General features: G+C 36.5%; 1 protein-coding gene and 1 long non-coding RNA gene across 3 annotated transcripts in view; one reads left to right on the top strand and one right to left on the bottom strand.

Moving 5' to 3' along the window:
- The window catches only part of EPB41L4A (erythrocyte membrane protein band 4.1 like 4A), a 205,325-nt gene that overhangs the window by 148,259 nt on the left and 36,777 nt on the right, over positions 1-20,289 (bottom strand). The gene's annotated exons all lie outside the window — the stretch shown is intronic.
- The window catches only part of LOC138161034 (uncharacterized), a 72,802-nt gene that overhangs the window by 49,135 nt on the left and 3,378 nt on the right, over positions 1-20,289 (top strand). The window contains exons 2-3 of one of the 2 annotated variants that reach the window (XR_011168250.1): positions 542-593; positions 6,649-8,205. This is a non-coding gene — a long non-coding RNA (uncharacterized lncRNA). Of the gene's footprint in view, positions 1-541; positions 594-6,648; positions 8,206-20,289 lie in introns of those variants that run through there. The other variant, XR_011168251.1, reaches the window with a different exon arrangement.

Here is a 20,289-nt window from a genome sequence, read left to right as displayed (position 1 = left end):
TTTCTCTCTTTCTCTCTTGTAACACCACAAAGTTTGATGGAGAAATATATAAAAATCAATTGTGAAAAAGGTAGGGAGAATTGAGAGGTGAATAATTACAGGAAGCAAATAGCTATAAGCAAAATAAACTTCCAGATTAAAGGAGAAGGAAAAAGCAAAGAGTTACAATCCAAGGGGGTGACTTAGATTGCCCCTTAGACATTTGGGGAGTGGCTGTGCCAAGTGCTGTATATGAATGTAATGGAATATTATTGTATATGGAGAAAATCTGAGAGACTCCTAAGTAGTGGAAACTGACCCAGAGGGAAATGAGCAGAACCAGGAGAATGATTTATACGAGGACACACACATTATAATCAAATGCGAAAGACTTGTGAACTCTGATCAATGCAACAACTGACCATGTCTCTGTAAGATTTATGATGAAGCATGTTACTGATCTCCAGAGAAATAGATACAAGGTGCAGACGGACATATTTTTGACATATCCACTTTATAGATTCATTTTGTCCAATTATTTTCTCTTTTTTCTTTCTTTCAGTTAAAGGGAGACCAACAGGGGGCATAGCAATAGAGATATCGCCAAAAAGGCGGTAAGTGAAATAATTTTTAAAATGTAGAGAGAACAGAAGTTCAAGATGAGCAGGGTAGTTTTGAAAGTAATGTTCAGAATTTATGATGTGGTTTAAAAAACAGTGTGAAATGGAAGCATGTAATTTTGTAAAATATTATTTGTGTTCTGCTGTTTGAAAATATTCTTTTAAAGGCTTTTAAATTTAGGAAAAAAAATTTAGGTTAAAAATGACATTATGTGACAAGCTGATCTATTGTTCTACAAAGAGAATAATTTCAAAATTTGAAGAGAATAATTTTAACCTTAATTTGTTTTTTTAAATAAGTTTTTATTGTTATTTTTAGTTTCTTATATCACCATAATTATCCCAGCTTCCTCCCAGAGAGACATCCCTTATGACAATTAATATTTCTACAGAGCGGAAAAAAGCAGTACAATTGATCAATACTTTGAAAAAATACAAAAACATGTATAATACCGTGTTTCCCCAATAACAAGACCTATCCCGAAAATAAGCCCTCCCCTTACTGTGTAAGATTCCTCTAAAATAAGCCCTCCCCCGAAAATAAGCCCTATTGAGATTGCTGCTGTAGTGAAGGTGATCCCCTGCGCTACACACTACATTACGGTACCCTGTGTACACCCCGCCCCCCCCCCCCCGTGAAATGCACGCCGCGCTCTGAGCTCCATCCAATCAGAGCTGCAGCAGTGAGCGCGTCATCCTGTTCTTTATTGAATTCATTATTGAATAAAGGTACATTTTTTTGTTCACATTTACCTGTTTATTAAAATTGCTGTCAATGTTAATTAAAATAAGCCCTCCCCTGAAAATAAGCCCTCTGGTGTTTTTCTGTCCAAAAAAATTAATAAGACAGTGTCTTATTATCGGGGAAACACGGTATGTAACATCTATGCAACTCCTATTTACACAAAAGGGTAGGTTGGGAGTGTCTTTTCATATCTCTTCATTTAAGTCCTGCTCAATCGTTATAATCTTTTTACATTTACTTCTGATTTTTTAGTATGTAGTTCTTTCCATTTTTGTTATTGTAGTTACTGTGTACCTTGTTTTCTTGACTGCTTTGTTACTCTTCATCAGTTCATATAAATCTTTTCATGTTTCTCTGCATTCATCACACACATCATTTCTTTCAACACAACAATATTCCATTACATTCATGTATACAATTTGTTTGGCAATTCCCCAATTGATGGTCATCTACTTTGTTTCCAATTCTTAGCTATCACAAAAAGTACTGCTATAAATATTTTCGAGTAGATAGGGATGTTCTTCTTATTGATGACTTCCTTGGGGTATAATCCCAGAAATGGAGTCTCTGGTTCAAAGGGTATGGTCATTTTTGTCACCTTATTTGCATAATTCCCAATCACTTTCCAAAATTTCACTGTTCCACCAACAATGTATTAGTGTACCTATTCTTTTAAAATCCCTCAGATATTGACTATTGCCATTTTGGGAGATCATTTTTGCCAGTGTGCAGAGTATGAGGTGAAACCTCAGGATTGTTTCCATTTTAATTTCTTTTATTATTAGTGATTTGGAACATTCTTTCATGTAGTTGTGAATACTTTGCATTCTTCTTTCGAGAATTGTTTGTTCATTATCTTTTGACTACTTTACTATTAGGGGAGGGCAGAAATGGCTATACTCTATCTCTGTCTCTCTCTTCATACACAAACACACACATATATACATATGCATTTTTTCTTGATATCAAGCCCTTATTAAATAAATTTTATGCAAAGATTGTTCCTCCATTCAACCACTTCCTTTCTTATTCTAGATGCATTAATTTTGTCTGTGCAAAAGCTTTTCTGTGAGTAATCAAAGTTATGTAGTTTATCTTTGGTAACCGTCTTTAAATGCTGTTTGGTTAAGAATACATTTCTTCCCAATAGCTATGTGAAGTATGTGACCTGTTTATTTTCAAACTTTTTTAATAACACAATTTTAGTATTAAGGTCATTTATTCATTTAGGCTGTGTTATGGAATTTGGATAATATAGAATATATGGACATATGGTATATACATATGGTAGAACATGTGTGATATAAGTCTAATTTCTGCCAGATGGCTTTCCAAATTTGCCAGTAGTTTTTTTTATTCAAATAAGGAGCTTTTTTCCCTAGGTTCCCCCCCCCTTATTTTTTCCATTTTATCAAATACTGGGTTATTGAGTGCTACTGGCTCTCCTTGTCCGATTTGTTTCATTGATCTCTCTATTCTTAAACCAATACCAAATTATTTTGATGACTGCTACTTCATACTTTTAGCTTCAATTTAAAGGATATAAATGTAAAATCTTAAACTCTTTAAAATTAATCTTTTTTGTTGCTTAGTCATTTTCAGTCATGTTTGATTCTTTATGACCCCTTTTTGGTGTTTTCTAGGCCAAGATACGGGAGTGTTTGTCATTTCCTTCTCTAGTTCATTTTACAGATGAGGAACTTGAGGCAAATGTGATTAAATTATTTGCCCAGGGTCATATAGCTAGCAATTGTCTGAGGTGAAATTTGAACTCAGGTCTTCCTGACTTCAGGACTATATATTCACTGTACTATCTAACTGTTCAAAAAACTATTACTATTCACAAATATTCATGAATGTAAAAAACTTCTTAAAAAATAATAATATAATATTGGATTTTATTACTATAAATAATATTACATTATACCCAGAAGACTTAAGGTTATAGATTATTTGTAGTAACAAAAATTAAATTGAACATATTTGTTTCCCCAAGTATTTATATACACCCTATGATTATGTCTTCTTTCCTCCAGAAATGACTTTTCTCCTTGCCAAGGTCAACTCCTCTGTACATGCATTTGATCCCATCCCTACCTGTCTTCATAAGAGTTCATCCTATATCATTTCCCCATGTCTCTTAAATCTTCAATCTCCTCTTTAATCAGAAGGAAAAAAGAAAAAATCCTGGTATTACAAAATAACATTTTCTTGGCAACCCTATGTATTTTATTTTTTGAATTTCAAAATCCATTCTTCAGTGAGGTCCATAGGTTTTCAAAGGGGTCCTTTGAAAAACCTTTAAAAAACCCAAACATTAAGAACCCCTACTTCCAAACTTCCCTATTTCTGTTAAAGGCACCACCATCCTTCCAGTCAGGTTCATAATCTTGACATCCTGTATTTCTTACTCACCTTCACTGCATATATCAAATCACTTGCCAAGTCTTTTGTTTGTCCCTTCTCTTACATTCAACCCCTCTCTCCACTCAAATGGCCACCATCTTAATTCAGGCCCTTACTATTTTATCACATCATTTATCAGTTAATATTACAATTGCTCTCCTAACTGGTCTCCCTAACTCAAGTGTCTCACCACTACAACCCATACTACATACTACCACTAAAGTAATTTTTTTCTTCTTTCCTCAAAGATAAAATATAAACTCCTCTGTTTAGCTTTTTAAAAGTTTTATTGATGTGTTTTATCTTTACATTAGAAACATTTATAGATTATGTGCACTCCTGGGGAAGTATCTTGTAACAAAGGAAAACAAATAAAACTAACAATATAGAAATCTCATCTGAAAGTATATACATTACACCTCTATTTTTAATTGTTTTAATTAGCAGAAATTACTTTCTGTCCTTCTCACCTCCCACCCAACTGGAAGAGAAACAGAGAAGAAAAACAAATGCCTTGTAACAAATATACTGTCAAGGAAAACAAATTCCCTTGTTGGCTGTTTATAAAAACAAATATTTCACTTTGCACCCTAAATCTAACACCTCTCTGTCAGACTATGGATAATTTGTTTTATCGTTAGTCCTCTGAAATCATGGCTGGTCTTTGGTAGCTTTTAAAGCCCTACACAACCTGGCCCCAACCTATCTTTCTAGTTTCACTGGAAATTACTCCTCCTCCTGTGACTGTAATTTACCCAAACCAGCCTGTTCTCTGTACCTCACACGTGACTCTATCTTTGTCTCCATGCCTTTGCACTGGCCATCTCAGATACCTAGAATGCCCTCCTTCTTTACTTTCATCTCATAAAATGTCACACTTTCTTTAAGATGTTGCTCAGGCACCATATTCTGTATATGAAACCTTTTCTCATTACCTCAATACTCTTCTCTCTCAAACTACATTATGTTTAACTAGCTTGTATAATATTTATTGAGTCCATATTTATGCTACATATGTTTTTATATGTATTTGTCTTTCCCATGAGAATGTAAGTTCGCTGTATGAATTGTTTCATTCCTTATACTTGAATCTCTAGCATTTAGCATCGTGATTGACACATAGTAGACATTTAATAAATACTTGCTAATTGATATTGGCAGCATAGTTTTCCCTATATAAAGACTATAGAAACTTATAGTTCTTTATGACAAATATAAAACTATACAAGGAAACAGTTGATTCCAGTCCTCTTAAGCAATTAAAGAAATTTGAGCAAGCCATTCGATGTCTTATCTATAAAATTAGGGTAATACCATCTGCCTAACCTACATTAGAGAATTATAATGAGGATCAAGGGACAGAATAGTGTTAAAAAAAAACTCAAAGGGAAAAAGCATAAAGTATTACAAAGATGAAGATAATTATCAGCATTATTAAATGTTGACTTTTGACTTTTAAATATCCAACATAATGATTTAATCCTACTTTACAGTTGCTGGAACACAGAGTGAATGACAGACTTCCAGACCTGAAGTGGGATAGGGTGGATATGTGTAATATTCTGCAAAAAATTAATAATCAATCTCTAAAGAGAAAAAGCAAGTATTTTCTAATGTGCTAAATAAAATTATTTTTATATCTTTTTTTCCTTAAAAAAACAATTTGGACCAAATTCATAGCTTAAGTCCCCTGTTTTTTGTTTCATGTATTTCTTAATAGAGAACTATACATTATAGAAAAACCCATGAACCCTGGGGCACAAAGGGTTTCCTAGGAGTTTAAAAGGATTGCCATGTAACTGCTTTCTGAAGAGACATTGTGTAGCATTTCCTGTTCTTTGAACAAAAGGAATATTGAATGTCTGAGGCCAGAGGCAGCCTAGTGCAATAGTCTAATGTTTTTTTAACGTGCCTTACTCAGCACTATGGTAGCCAGCCATGTATGTCTGGGACTAGAGGTGAGACCAAGAAACATGCTCTGAGTAGAAAATGCTGTCGTGTACCCAACCCTAATGTACTGAACCATTTAGATAACTGATATTCTCAAACATCCCCCCTCAAGAAAGGGGGTCAAGTATATTAAACACCCAAGAAATAAGTAAACAATACAAACAAGCCCATGGAGTATCTGTACTATCACATAACCTGAACCAGAAAAAGTACCAAGGAATAGGCTAAGGTGTGTAGAGTGTGTACCTCAAGCATGTCTTGTAGGGTGCTATGACTTATCAAGTGGTTTCAAAGAATTAAATTAAAATATTTAAATGTTAATTAGGACTGAAATAACATTTACCTAGGGATTAGGAAATGTGTTATGGCCAATAAATAAGTGGATATTTATGAGTGACTTCCTTTGCCTGTATCCCGAATAAGGTAACATTTTACCTGCCCTTTTTTGTTTAAAAATCTCCCCGTTCTATAACTTTGGGGAAATTAAGATATAGGTAAAACAGAGAATAAATGGATTTGATTTCTCTTTCCCAAATTACTAGTCCAGTGGGGGAAAAAAATCACTATTTGGAACTAGAAGACTGGTTCAAATCTAATCTCTGCTAATTACCATCTGCATGACCTTGGGCAAATTACCTAGCAGGCCTGAGCTTTGGTTCCCTCATCTATAGAAGGTTGAATTAAATGACTTCTTAAGGTCCTTTCTAGTTCTACATCAATGATCTTAGGATCCCACATTTTAAAAACTTTTCTCAGACTCTTAGATGTGGTATAACCTCAGGTGTTCATTAAGGCAAACCACCTAGTTGACTTTCCAGACTTGATTTATTTTTTCTTCTTATCTGCTATATGATTACTGAACTGTTCCTTTGAATTTCAAGGTGAACAGAGCACTAAAGAGATGGGAAATTCAATTGAATTAAATGGCTTTTTTTTTCTTTTAAATAGATCTCCAATAAAGTCATATTCCAACACCCTGTTGTGATATGTGGATGACCCTGGATATTTGAGGGCCACTATGAGCATAGGCCCTACTAAATCCTATTAAGCTTGGAAGCCTTTGGTTACAGACCTGGTAAAGGACTGTTTATTTCTTATCTAAGAAGCGATGGCATTCAGAGAATCCCATCCCCAACTGGTTTCAGGATGAGTGAAAGAAGTGAAAGCTTCTCAGACTATACTCTAAAACCAAGTAAGGCTTTTTGTGGATTCCCTCACTGGAAATCACATGATTTACAAGGACTCAAAACTCAGAGCAGTAGGCAGTCACCCCTCTCCTCAGTGACACCTCAGCAAATAAGGACAGAAGTGCTTTCTCAAATGTACATTGGGTGGTCTACTGTTTGCTTGTGTCGGTATTGCCATGCTTAGATTGTGCACCTGACTTCCAGCCAATGGAAGAAAAGGGTCAGAAGGGGGGTGGGGGAGAATTTGGTGTTAGGGCTTTACAACTTTGCTATTTCCTTTTGTAAATTGCTTCTCCTCCCTGACCATTTGGGGGGGGGGGGGGTTGCCCTTTCTCGAGATCTTAATAAACCATTCATTTCTGCTTCCTACCTTGAGAAGCCTCTGGGTATTATTTGGGCAAAGATCTCTGTTGCACACAGTTTTGGGGTACGCACAAGGGTGATTAAATTTTTGGCAATAACAACTCTCAAAGAGCATCTACTATTTAGTTTTTAAAAGATTGTTATTTCTATCAGTGGGGAGAATACATACCCTGAAGAGATTGTAGACTGTTTGATGGAAGTTTTGGTAAATAGATAGATGTCTTATCCTAATTCTGTCTTTACTGTTAGGAATATGTTCGTTATATGAATACAATTTTTTTTTCTATAATAAATCTGTGAGGAATGGAGTTTCTAGAAATCTAATCCCCTAGGTAAAGGAGGACCCTTGAGGGCTAGAACCAAGTGAAAAGAATGAAAGTGTTTATTTATGTCATGTTTATATACTGAGTAAAAGGTCCTGTCTAGCTATCTCAATGACTTAATATCACTGACCAATGACTTAAGTCAGAGGAGTCAAAGAAATAGGATCTTTAGTGGAAGTTTAATGGAGTTTCAACATAAGTGAATGACTACTTAGTGTGCTGGGGATTTCTACAATAAAGGACAATGTGGGGACGGAGGTTCTAGAATAAAGGTCATCTAGGACTTAAGGCCATTAGTTATGTGACTCAAGAAAGGAATAGAACCAAAGTTCCAGTCTAAAAAGATGTGAAGGGAAAAAAAGCTTAACCTAAGGGAAAGAATCAGTCACAATAAATGATTATTGAATTATCTTTAGAGAAAAACCAATCAAGGTTGCTCCAGGAAGCTAAAACTTCCAGGGGAGAGAAATCAAGATCTTCAGGAAAGTATAGGAAATAAATTCCAGATCAGTGGGATTCTAGGCCAGTGAACACTGAAGCCTAAACCCAAGAAGAAATCTTACACAGTAAGGGGAGGGCTTATTTTCAGGATAGGTCTTATTATCGGGGAAACATGGTAGTGGTGCAGTGGATAGAGCGCTGAATCTAGAGTCAGGAAGACAAGTTCAAATCCCATCTGACACTTACTGGTAATGTGACCCTGGAAAAGTCATTTAATTTCTGTCTGCCCCAGTTTCCACAACTGTAAAATGGGGATTATAATAGCATCTACTGCTGAGGGTTGTTGTGAGGATCAAATGAGATGTTTGTAAAGCACTTAGCACTGTGCCTGATATATAAGCACTTAATAAATGCTTGTGACCTTCCCTTCCCCCATCTGTCCACCTTGTCTCCTACTCTCTTTCCTTTCTTTTTTTTCTACCTGATCCTCTGCCTATGTCACCTGTCTGTCAGTGGCATCTGTATCTATAATGATCCTCAGAAGTAAGAGGGTTGTTCACTTTCAAGTTAAAATGAAAGTTAAGAACATGAGAAATTTATGACTGTCCTCTTTTATACCACTTACCTCCAAAAAGGAAGAGAAAATTTGCATTCAGATAGTTAATATACTTCTAAATTAAAAAAAATTCAAAACTGTGATTCCATCCAGAACTCCCTCCAAAGAGATCACTGTCAACTAAACTGTAATTTGTAGTATGCCTTGGACATTTTAAGAATATATATGACTTGGGGCGGCTAGGTGGTACAGTGAATAGAACATTCCTGGAGTCAGGAGGACTGAGTTCAAATCTGGCCTCAGATACTTAACACAAAAACTAGCCACGTGACCTTGGGCAAGTTGCTCAACCCCAATTGCCCTCCAAAAAAAAAAAAAAGAAGAATATATATGGCGTGTATACAATTACAGGCACAATGTATGTGTGACGATCAACTTTGATAGACTGGACTCTTCTCAGCAATGCAAGGCTATAAGACAACTCCAAAAGACTTATGATGGAAAGAGATGTCTACATTCAGAGAAAGAACTAGAAAGAACAGTTTGAATGCAAATTGAAGCAAACTACCTGCTCTCTTTCTTTTTCTTGTTTGGTTTTGTTTCCTCTTTCCCATATTCCATTGGTTACAATCCTTGTTTATAACCTGTCTAATGTTTAATGTGGAAGTATTTGCAGATCCTATACTTGACTGCATTCCACCATGGGGGTGGGGGAGTGGAGAGAGAGGGGGAGAAAATTTGAAACTCAAGGGATTGTGGAACTGAAACTTGTAAACTAAAAGTAAACAAACAAATTAACAAAGACAAAAGAAAGAACATATGACTTGGGGGAAGGTAGGTGGCGCAGGGAATAGAGCACTAGCCCTGTAGTCAGGAAGACCTGAGTTCAAATTTGACCTCAGATACTTGACGCACTAGCTGTGTGACCTTGGTTAAGTCATTTTAGCCCAATTGCCTTGCCTTCCCCCCTCCAAAAAAAAAAAGAATATATGATTTGTCTATGATCACACAACCAGTATGTGTCAGAGGAAAAACCCAGGTCTACATGACTCGATTATACAGCATTCTACTTTTCTTGTACAATTTAAATATAACTAAAATAAGGGCTGCTGTATTTTAATAAATTTTTTTGGAGAATGACAAAGTTCAAAAGATTTTTGAATTTTGAATCATAATTGGTATCTACCAGGAAATTAATTTTTAGGACTGGAGAACAGGACTTAGAGTTTGAGTCTTGTCTCTGCTATTTACTATCTGTGTTATGTTAGGCAAGTTGCTTCTCCTCTCTGACCCTCAATTTCTTCATCTGTTAAAAAAAAATGAGGGTGTTCAACTAGATGACCTGTTGAGTTTCCCTTCTAGTTGTAGGTCTATGACCCTATGAACTTTGACTTCTAACTTTCTGATTAGTGAACAGTCACCATAAGTAGAAAGTTAGAAGTCAAACCTAGAGCTAAAAGGGAAACTTAGAGGTTATCTAATCAAATATCCTTACCTTTACAAAAACTAACCCTTTATTGAAGCAAAAAGACCTCACCAAAACACTGTAGAAAAGAAATCCTAACCACATCATTTATAGATAACAATGCAATAAAAACTATATCTAGTAAAGCAATTTGAGACTAAATAACATAAAGAATTAATGAGTTAAAGAACAAATTGTAGAAACAATTGAAAACTTGATCAAAGAAAATGACAATAATGAGAAAAGATATCAAAGCTTATGGGATGCAACTAAAGCTGTCTTTAGGGGAAATTTTATTTCTCTAAATGCTTTTAGCAGCAAAAGAGAGAAAGAACAAATCAATGAATTGGACATGCATATTTTAAAAACATCTGAATAAAAACAAAAAATCCTCAAATAACAAAGGAGAAATTCTGAAAACTAAAGAAGAAATTAATGAAACTGAAAGGAAAAAGACTGATTAATAAACAGATGAATACTTAACAAAAATATAAATTTCACATGTTTACAAAAATAAGATTTTAAAATAACCCATTACTAGAAAATGAACAAGCTATAAATCAACTCTCAGAGGGTGGGGTGGGGGTTGGAGGGAACAGAATAAAACTTTAGGACCAAACGGATTAACAAGTGAATTCTATCAAACTTCTAAAGCAAAACTGATTCCAATACTACATAAACTCTTTGAATTATAAGAACAGAAGTCACTCTCTCAATCTCTAACAATGCTGCAAATATAATATTGATACATAAACCAGGCAAAGAAAGCAGAGGGAGAAAAAACTGGAAACGACTATCCCAAATTTAAATTGATGCTAAAATTTTAAATAAAATTATTAGCATGGGGAGGCTAGGTGGTGCAGTGAATAGGGCACCGGCCTTGGAGTCAGGAGGACCTGAGTTCAAATTTGACCTCAGACACTTGACACATTTAGTCGCCATGTGACTTTGGGCAAGTCACTTAACCCCAACTGGCCTCCAAAAATATAAGGCAAAAAAAAAAAACTCAACAAAAATAAAATTATTAGCAAATAGGTTACAATGACAGAAAGACTGTAAATTATGATCAGGTTGAATTTATATCAAGAATGAACAATTAGTTCAGAAAAGTAAGTCTATAAGTATAATGAGCCATGTTAATAATATAAATAATAAAAACAATGAAATTATATCAATAGATTCTGAAAAAGATTTAGACAAGATCTAAAATCCATGTCTGTCAAAAAAAAATTAGAAATCAAAGGAATAAATGGATTTTCCTTACTACAGTAAGCAATATTTATTTAAATCTAAGAATAAACATATAATGGAGAAAAGTCAGTGGTCTTTTCAATAAGATCAGGAGCAATGCCAGGATGCCTATTATCATTATTACTATCTAACAAAATGTCAATAATACTAAATGGAGCAATAAAGAAATACATAAATCAAAGGAATAAGTACAGACAAAGAAGAAACACGATTATCACTTTTAGCAAATAATGTATATTTAGAGAATCCTAGGGGGCAGAGTCAAGATCGTGGAGTAGAAACAGGACTTCCGTGTGGCCCCTGCTTCCACCTCCTTCAATTCATGTAAAAAATGACTCTAAACAAGCTTTGGAGCTACAGAACCCACAAAATAACAGAGAGAAGCTAACTTCCTGCTGAAGAAAGACCAGCAGGCCAGCAAAATGGGGCCAGCACAGCACTCTGGGAGCTGAGCCCAGCCTTGCAGGAGCCTGAAGTTTTAGCCTTAGGGTGGCCACAAGCAGCCCCTGGCTGGAGGGACTTCAGATCACCAGCAGCTGTGGCAGTTTCCAGAATTATCAACCAAGACAAAGACAAAGTGAGAGGTCAGTGCAGTGTGGACTTTGGGAACTGGGAGTTTGGGAGTGTGGTCTGGCCTTTACCCCTGGGGTGAGAAGCGGCTGAGGCCTGCTGCTGCCACATGGCTGCTTCAGAGCTCCTGACCTGCAGATTGTAGGGGGACCAAGCAACCAGTCTGAGGGGTAATCACTCTTGCTTTAACCTGCTTGTATCTGGATCACTGTCTAGGGTGGAGATCCTGGGGTGCATGATCAATTTGCCAGAGCATGTGGAGGCTTAGAGAGGGCAGTCAACTAATAGCTATGGCAGCTGAGAAAACCCCAGCAATTGGAACAAGGCTCCCCTTTCTGGTAGGAGAGTTCTACTGTGGCAAAAAGCTCAAAAGTCAAGTAATTGAGTGGCAACATGAGCAAGCAAAGGAAGCAAAGCAAGCTCAGCAATTTTGGGGACAAAAAGGATAAAAGCATGGAACAGGAAGAAGGCAGCAAAGTCTGAACTACTGCACCAAAAGCTTCCAACAAAACTATGAGTTGGTTACAGGTCATAGAGGAGCTTAAGAATGATTTTGAAAACCAAATAAGAGAAGTGGAGGAAAAATTGGGAAGAGAATCCTAGAGTCAAGTAAAAATTAATGCAAATAGGGGTGGCTGCACAGCGCAGTGAATAGAGCACAGGCCCTGGAGTCAGGAGGACCTGAGTTCAAATCTGACCTCAGACACTTAACTCTTACTAGCTGTGTGATCTTGGACAAGTCACTTAACCCCAATTGCCCTGCCTTCCCCCCTCCAAAAAGCAAAAAAAATAAATAAATATTTTTTAAATTAATGCAAATAATAACTACAGCAAAGTTTCAGGATATAAAATAAGTCCATACAAAGACACTATATATTCCAATATATAATCAACACAACTTAGCAAGAAGAGATACTAATAGAAATTCTGCTCCAAATTCCAATTCCTGCAGAAGCTATAAAATACTTAGCAATGTCTATCAAGATTCACCTATGCCAGGTAGCACAGAGAGTAAGAGCACCGGCTCCAGTGTTGAGAAGACCTGGAGATCGAATCCTGGGCTCAGACACTTAGCATCCACCCAGAAACACCTGGCTGTGTAACCTTGAGCAAGTTACTTAACCCCAATTGCTTAGGGGTGGCCAGGTGGCTCAGCGAGTAAGAGCACTGGCTCCAGTGTTGGGATGACCTGGATCAAATCCGGGCTCAGATACTCAGCACCACACCCAGAAATAACTGGCCATGTAACCTTGAGCAAGTTACTTAACCCCGATTGCTTTTAAAAAAAAAAGATTCACCTATGGACTATATATAATTCCAACTATAAAATGCTCTTTGCAGAAAGGAAGACAGATATAAATAATTAGGGAAAACTAATTTGTAAAGAACCTAGGAGAGGGAACACAGGGTTCACTAGAAAGTTAATACAGTATTCTACTATTCTTTTTTTACTCATTACTTCATACCCTGGAGTTTTATTCTGTGGAACTCTGCCAAATAAAGCTTAGGTATGTATAAGGTTGGCTATGGTTTTTGAAACCCATTGAAGGGACTGTTGGCATGTCTGAACCAATGCTTAGGTGTTTATCAAATATATAAAGTATGTGATTACAGGTTTGAGATCTCATCAGAAGCTTTTGTTTTCTTTAGACCCCCTACTGCATGCATAACATACCTATGTATGAGTAGCAAGGTCCTCAACTCCTGCACAACACTCAATGTATAAATGGAATCTGGTTTAGGACAGCCCTTGAATGAACAGAAACATAAATAGCACATCAAACTACTCCCAGAAGTTAGATACTGTAACTACTGAACAATACTTCCCATTCATCTAGGACCTGTACCATCTAATTAATTCATTGCATGAAGGATTGGTAAGGTCCAGATGGCCTAGCCCCCATCAAGCAAGTCCAGTCCTCCAGTTCTAAGAGCCACACTGATGATCTTTTGTGTTGTCTAAAGAGCATGCTATTGAGAAAGTCTTTTTCTAGGAAGTCATTACTACTCCAACTCAGAAACTTTCACATTTAATAATACTCTAATTTGGGATTTCTCCCTAGGCAACTTCCTCAAAGCTGACAAAGTCCACGCTCAGGATTTCTCCTCTGAGGCTGCATGCCAACACCAGACCTACCTCTATCTCGTGTCTCTATAAGGATCTTAGCAATATCCTGATTTCTGTTATATAGCTTGAGAATGGAAAAATCCATTTTCAGGAACTCTAATCTCTGACCTGTGCTCAGAAATGGAAATAGAAAGGCAGAAGGCGGTCAGAAAATGAAGTCTAGGAACTCCTCTTAATCAGGCTTGCCATGTGCTTCTTTAACAACTTGCCAATACTGATCCCGGGGTGAAGGTAGGAGGTAAGGAAAAATCTTCCCTTCACCCCCTCCGAGGGCAGAGATAGTTTGTCTTTATACACTACTGTACCCGCAATATCCTTTCCATTCTATCTCCCCATCTCAGTTTAAAATCATTTCCACCTTTTCTTGTCATCTATCTGCCTAATAAATTTAATAACTTTCAATCATACCTTTTGTCTTTTATTTTCTATCATTTTTTCTTTTCTTTTTAAACACTATTCTGGGAATATTTTTTTTAAGTACAGTATTTAATTTGTTTATCTTAGTGTAATGGTATTATGGCAAGTGGATAATATTTTGATAAAACTAAAAATCATACTTTTGTTTTTCTGGATTCTTGTAATTGTTTAAAAGTGTTAATGTTAAACTGTGCCAGCTTCATTCATGTTAGAAGCATATTTACTAATTTGCTCTCCACATCACTAATTTGATCCAACTATAATGCCCTTAATGAATTGTAGCTAAGGATGGCAACTCTTTTCTCTTTGTGTGCTAAACTAGTGTAGATTTGGGGAAAGAACAGAAACAAAGAGCCTAGGTTAGTTGGGTTTTGTGCTTCACTTTGGCAAAGTCTCATACTTAGAAAGAAGTTTCTGGTTCCCTCAGAGGTAGGTTTTGTCCCTAGCTGCACTTTGGAGCATTCAATATTGAGAGTAGATGCACATTTGTCTTGTAACACTGGGAAGAAAATAATCCTGATATTACGTGATATAGACACAACTGCCTCATTAAAATGTTTAAAAGGTGATAGCAAATAGATTTCACTTTACAAGAATTGGTGAGAAGACAGCTGATGTTTCCTTCACAGAACACAAGTAGGAAGCTGTGAAAGGTTAAGCAGTTGATATTCCATAAGAGTTCTTCATTTTGGTACGGGTTCTCAAAGCTTTTAGGTATTAATTAATGCAGTTTCTACTGTGGACACTGAGAGGTAGATAGCAGATCTGGGCTAGCTCTCTTACTACCAAAGTACAAGCTTCCCTGGTTACTACTGAAGCACTTGCATTGCAAGTGCTACTATGGAAATAATACTATCCCAGAGTTCACCAATTTGTGAATTTTGGGAACTTAATTTCTATGACCGTGTCTTGAAGGGTTTATGGGATGTTGTTATTTGTCCTTTATTCTTGAAGACGATCATGGCATCAGGAAGGTGACGCCATGACTTGCAAGTGAACTGGATTTAAGTGAGGAGAGGTGAGCAAAGTCACCAGCCTCACTTTCTCCTCCAGAGCCATGTGTGTCCAGTGGTAAGAAATAGATCAGGATGACTGGAGATGGGCCTGGATGCAGTGGGAAGCCTTGGCCTTTTTAAGCTGAAGGATTTCCCAGGTCTCAGTTTGGCGGAGGCAATGCCCATTCAGTGATTAAGGATACAGAGGAGAAGACCCTCAAGGTTTCTGGGCAAAACAGAAACAATTGCTATTTACATTTACTCTGAACCATCTGGGCTCAAACAATGTCCACTCTGTGGGGTTTGGGCTGGGACCTCTTGGCCTATCAATGAGAGTCCAAGTATATTGGGTTTAAGGCATGGTCCTTAAGAAAGAAATCTAGCCAGTAAATCCTAAAATATCTTGTGAGGTTTCAGTGACTAAAATTTATATTTCCTTGGGCAGAGCACCCCAGGTAAAAGTATGATACCCTATGTGGACAGAGGGAGAAGACGTTTATTAATCACCTATTAGGTGCCAGAAACTATGCTAAAAGAAAGGCAAAGTCCCTCCTTTCAAGGAGTTCACAGTCCAACAATGAAGACAACATTTAAGCAGCTATGTACAATCAAGCTATATACAGGATAATCAACAGAGAAGTCACTAGAATTAAGAGGGATTAGTAGAGAAGATGGATTTCAGGTGGGACTTGAAACAAGGCAGGAGGGGAAGATGAGGAAGGAAAGCCAATGAAAATGACCAGAACCAAGAGATGAAGTGTCTCATTTTAGGAATAGCAAAGGGTCCCGAGTCACTGGATCAAAGAATAGAAGGAAGTAAAGAAACAAGCATTTATTAAAGACCCACTACAGAGCACATGTCAGTGGTAGGAATCCCTGCTACCACTGAAACAAGATTTCCCCCTTTTTTCCCCCTGTTTGGAGCCCTCCTTTGCCTCTTCATCCATCCCCCTACAAGCCCTTTTCTTCTTAAAAGCCTACAGGAATTATTTTCCATTTATTGTTAACATCTGACTTGAATATAACATTTCCCTCCTATCTTCGTCTCTTCTTTTTTATGCACCCTCCCATTTTCCAATTTATCCTACACAAAACATAATCCACATATAAATGATGTGGAGTGAGGTTTAGTGCATGATGTTCCAAGTCTATTTCTCCACCATTACTTCTATTTGACTTCCACTTTCACCCTTTTCTCCTAATATACTTTTAGAAAAAAAAATCTAATGATCTCTTTGCTGTTCTTTTTTTTATTTTGTCCTTGGTTGCTATATTTGTTTATCTTTCTTGTAGTTCTGTTCTGGGATATTTGAAATATAAATGATTTGTGCAGGTCAGTTTTCTTTGTAGGAATGCTCTGAACAACTCTTCTTCGTTGAACATACATCTTTTATGTCATTAATAGGTAGGCTTGGATATGTCACCTTGGGTCACATCTTAAGTTCCTTTGTTTTACAGAACATGTTATTCCATTCACTCCTGCAGTTTCTGGCATATACAGAACAGTTGTCTATTAATCAAATTTCTTTTCCTTTATATTCGATGGTCTTTTTCTTTTCTCCCACAACTATATCTTAACAAAATATTATCTTTTTCCTTGTTCAAGATTCCTACATTACCTTAAATTGTCTTGGGGTAAAGAACGATGTCTGAGACCACTGAGTGAATATGCTAGTTTGGACATGCCTCTTTCTAGGCCAGAAATATCTTAGATATTATATTAATGATGAATTAAAAGTGCTTCTGGAAGAGTTGTACTTAATACATAGATCATATGTTAATATTTTTTCTTTGATATTTGTTTAGGCAAGGACTGAAAATTCACTCATAAAAGGGAAAGTTGGTTTTCAGAGAACTCTCATTTCCTTTATCTTTGAAGATAGGATTTTTTAAATCCTCTACGTACCCAGAGTAGCAGAACTCATATACAACACTTATCAATACATTTTTATCTTGTGTATGTTATTGTCTTCAAAAATAATTTTAGACCATGGAGAATAAAATATTTCATATGTTCCAAAACTGAGAATCTCTTCCCAAACAGATTAATCTTTTTTTCCCTTGTCTTAATTCTCTCATTTCTACTCCTACTCACATAAGGAATATAGGATATGTAAATTCTGTAAAACAGTAACAAAATGGTATCATTGAATTTTCCATGGAGGTTACCTTCTCTGCACATTTAAAGGAAAAAGAAATCAATTTTTTAAAATGAATGATAGGAATCAACCAACTGTCTTTTTAAAGGGCAAACATCAGTATTTCTAAGTTATTGTCACTCATGAGTTTTGTTCAGCAATGTAATGAAACCAAGAACTCAAATCTGAGTGTCAGGTTTGTGAATTCCACACTGGCCTACAGAATTTATTACACAGATGGATAAATGTATTCTACTACTACATAGTTGTTTTAGCACTAAGCAGAGAATACAAAGTATCAACCTGAGGATGAAACCAGATTTTTTTTTTGGTTTAATCATATATACAGGTGTGATTATTTGCCATTTGATACCAAATAACAGACATCTTTGCTGGAAATGATACCTTGTCAGCACAATTCTGGGTCTAATAAACAAGCCAGTATTAGACAGCACAGAGGAAAAATGAATCCTAAAATCCTAAAAAAAAAAAAAAATCATGAGCTCTTTCTCATCTAGATACTAGTCCTCGAAAATGAAATAGCCTCCAGTGCCTTCCAACTCATCCCAGTCCCTGGATATTCTGGCAATATATTAAAAATAGGATGCAATTACAGTTTTTCAAGAACTAAATTGCTAGCAATTCATTCCAAGAAACATTTTAGTAAGTATTCATATGCAAGATGATGTTGTTTTGTTGTGGCCAACTCTTCGGTGGCCCCATATGGCATTCTCTTACCAAAGATACTAGAGTGGTTTGCCATTTCCTTCTCCAGTGAATTAAGACAAAGGTTAAGTGACTTGCCCAGGGTCACACAGCTAGTGCGTGAGTGGCTGAGGTTAAATTTAAACTCAGGTCTTCCTGACTACAGGCCTAGCTCTATCCACTGAGCTACCTAGCTGCTCTCATATGCAAGATACCCTGAGATAAAACAACAAAACTAATAACATTCCCTTCCTTCAATGAACTTATACATGTTTGCAGTTTTCTTTAACCACCTTTTTTTCATCCTATAAAGAAATTTTTCAGAAAAAGGTATTCCCCACATCATGGCAGGATTAAAAATACCTTTTTTTCCCCTGACAACATGGAAACATCAGAGTAAAAAGTATGTCTTAGGAAGTTAGAAATTTACAGTTTCTTAGGAGGCACAATCATTAATTTGTAATGCCTTGTTTAAGTAATTAGCTCATTTAAAGTCTGGAGAAATACAATTGGCCCCTAAGGTCCTCTTGGATTCCTTCTCTTAAACTTTAGGGAGTTTATTTTAAAAGAAAAGTTCTGAGTTCAATCACAATTACTGAGCTCCCAGTTAGGAAAATTCCTAATAATTAGGGAGCAGCTGGGTTCTCTGCTCAGTCTTGCATTTATATCTAGATAACCCCTTGTCCACTGATAGATGAGTCAAAATTCAGTTTACTGAAAACATTTAGGTAACAAAAGTGTATTTTACATTACTGTGTCTATGGCATCTGGATAGGCATCTGGATGGAGAAATGAGAAAAAGCTAACCTTTTCCTGGAATTTCCCTCAGCCTAGATCTTCCTCTACAAATAATCATAGAGACAAGGACTCTCCTCAATATTTCCCTTTTCTGCTACATCTCAAGCGTCCATTTTCTCTCTATTTGCTCTACCCTCTCTAATCCAAATGCTTAGAATCTCTTCCTTTCCCTCCAATTCTGATTGTGAGATAGCTTCTCCCTTCTTCTGAAGGTCTTAGATGCTTAGAACTGTGAGATCAAACTCAAATAGAAATAGGACCACTAAAGCATAATAAGGCTCACATATTATTATTATTATTATGCAGGCTCACATATTACCCAAGAAAACCACATATTAACATTACCTGCACTCTATTGTGTTGTAATTTTGTTAAATATTTCCCAATCACGTTTTGATCTGCTTCCACAGAGAGCATCAGAAGATGCCATCTCAATGTGGTCTGTTGTGTTTGACACTTCTGGCTTAGAACACGACCCAATTTATCACATTATGATTTTGATGATTCAAGTACACACACAGACCTTTTACAGTACTCAATTCTGATTGCTGGAGTCAAACAAACAAAAGTGTTTTCACCTAGTCAAGGCACAAGAGCCAAATGGGGTATTTTTAATCCCTTCCTCCCCTTACACATGCATTTAGTATTAGACTCAACCTGGCCCAAATATGAAGGTGGTATTAAATTTAAGGTTCCCTATATTTCACCTGCTGCTTCACAGCACAGATATTGTTAATATTTTCAGCATGTTGAGACAAAATTCACATATATTTAACCTAGAAAAACAAGGAAAGGTCCCAATTTTTTCCTACCATATATAACAAGAGATTTGTGACCCAGTGGATCTGATTCCCTAAGTTGGCTCTGAGCCTGATTTGACATAGATCTGTTCTTTGTATCCCTTCAGAAGAACCAGTTTCCACGTTACTGACACAAATACTACTGCTTCTACTTTTACATTTTACAGGATAAATAGACTCAAATAGAAGTTCCACAATAGCTTTTTAGACCAAGACAGGAAAATCCTGGCTAGGACAGGAATGTATAATTGCACTGCCAATACCCAGGATCAGAGAGACTTTGGAAGACCTCCTCAGAGTCACAGACTCTTTGAGGGGATCTTCATGGAATGATAGGGAATTCTTAGGGTAAATTATTCACAGGCATGCAGCAGATCTGTTTGAACTTCCAATGACTTTGAGGAGGGGACTATCATTCAACTGTTGTGCATCAGTCAAGGAAAGCAGAGAGG

This window comes from Petaurus breviceps, unplaced genomic scaffold, assembly GCF_028583685.1.
Source record: "Petaurus breviceps papuanus isolate PSGF00001 unplaced genomic scaffold, PetGlider_PUasm1.0 183, whole genome shotgun sequence".
In the NCBI taxonomy this organism is placed as follows: domain Eukaryota; kingdom Metazoa; phylum Chordata; class Mammalia; order Diprotodontia; family Petauridae; genus Petaurus; species Petaurus breviceps.
The sequence above is the reverse complement of the archived record's forward strand: the minus strand, read 5'-3'. Positions and strand labels throughout refer to the sequence as shown.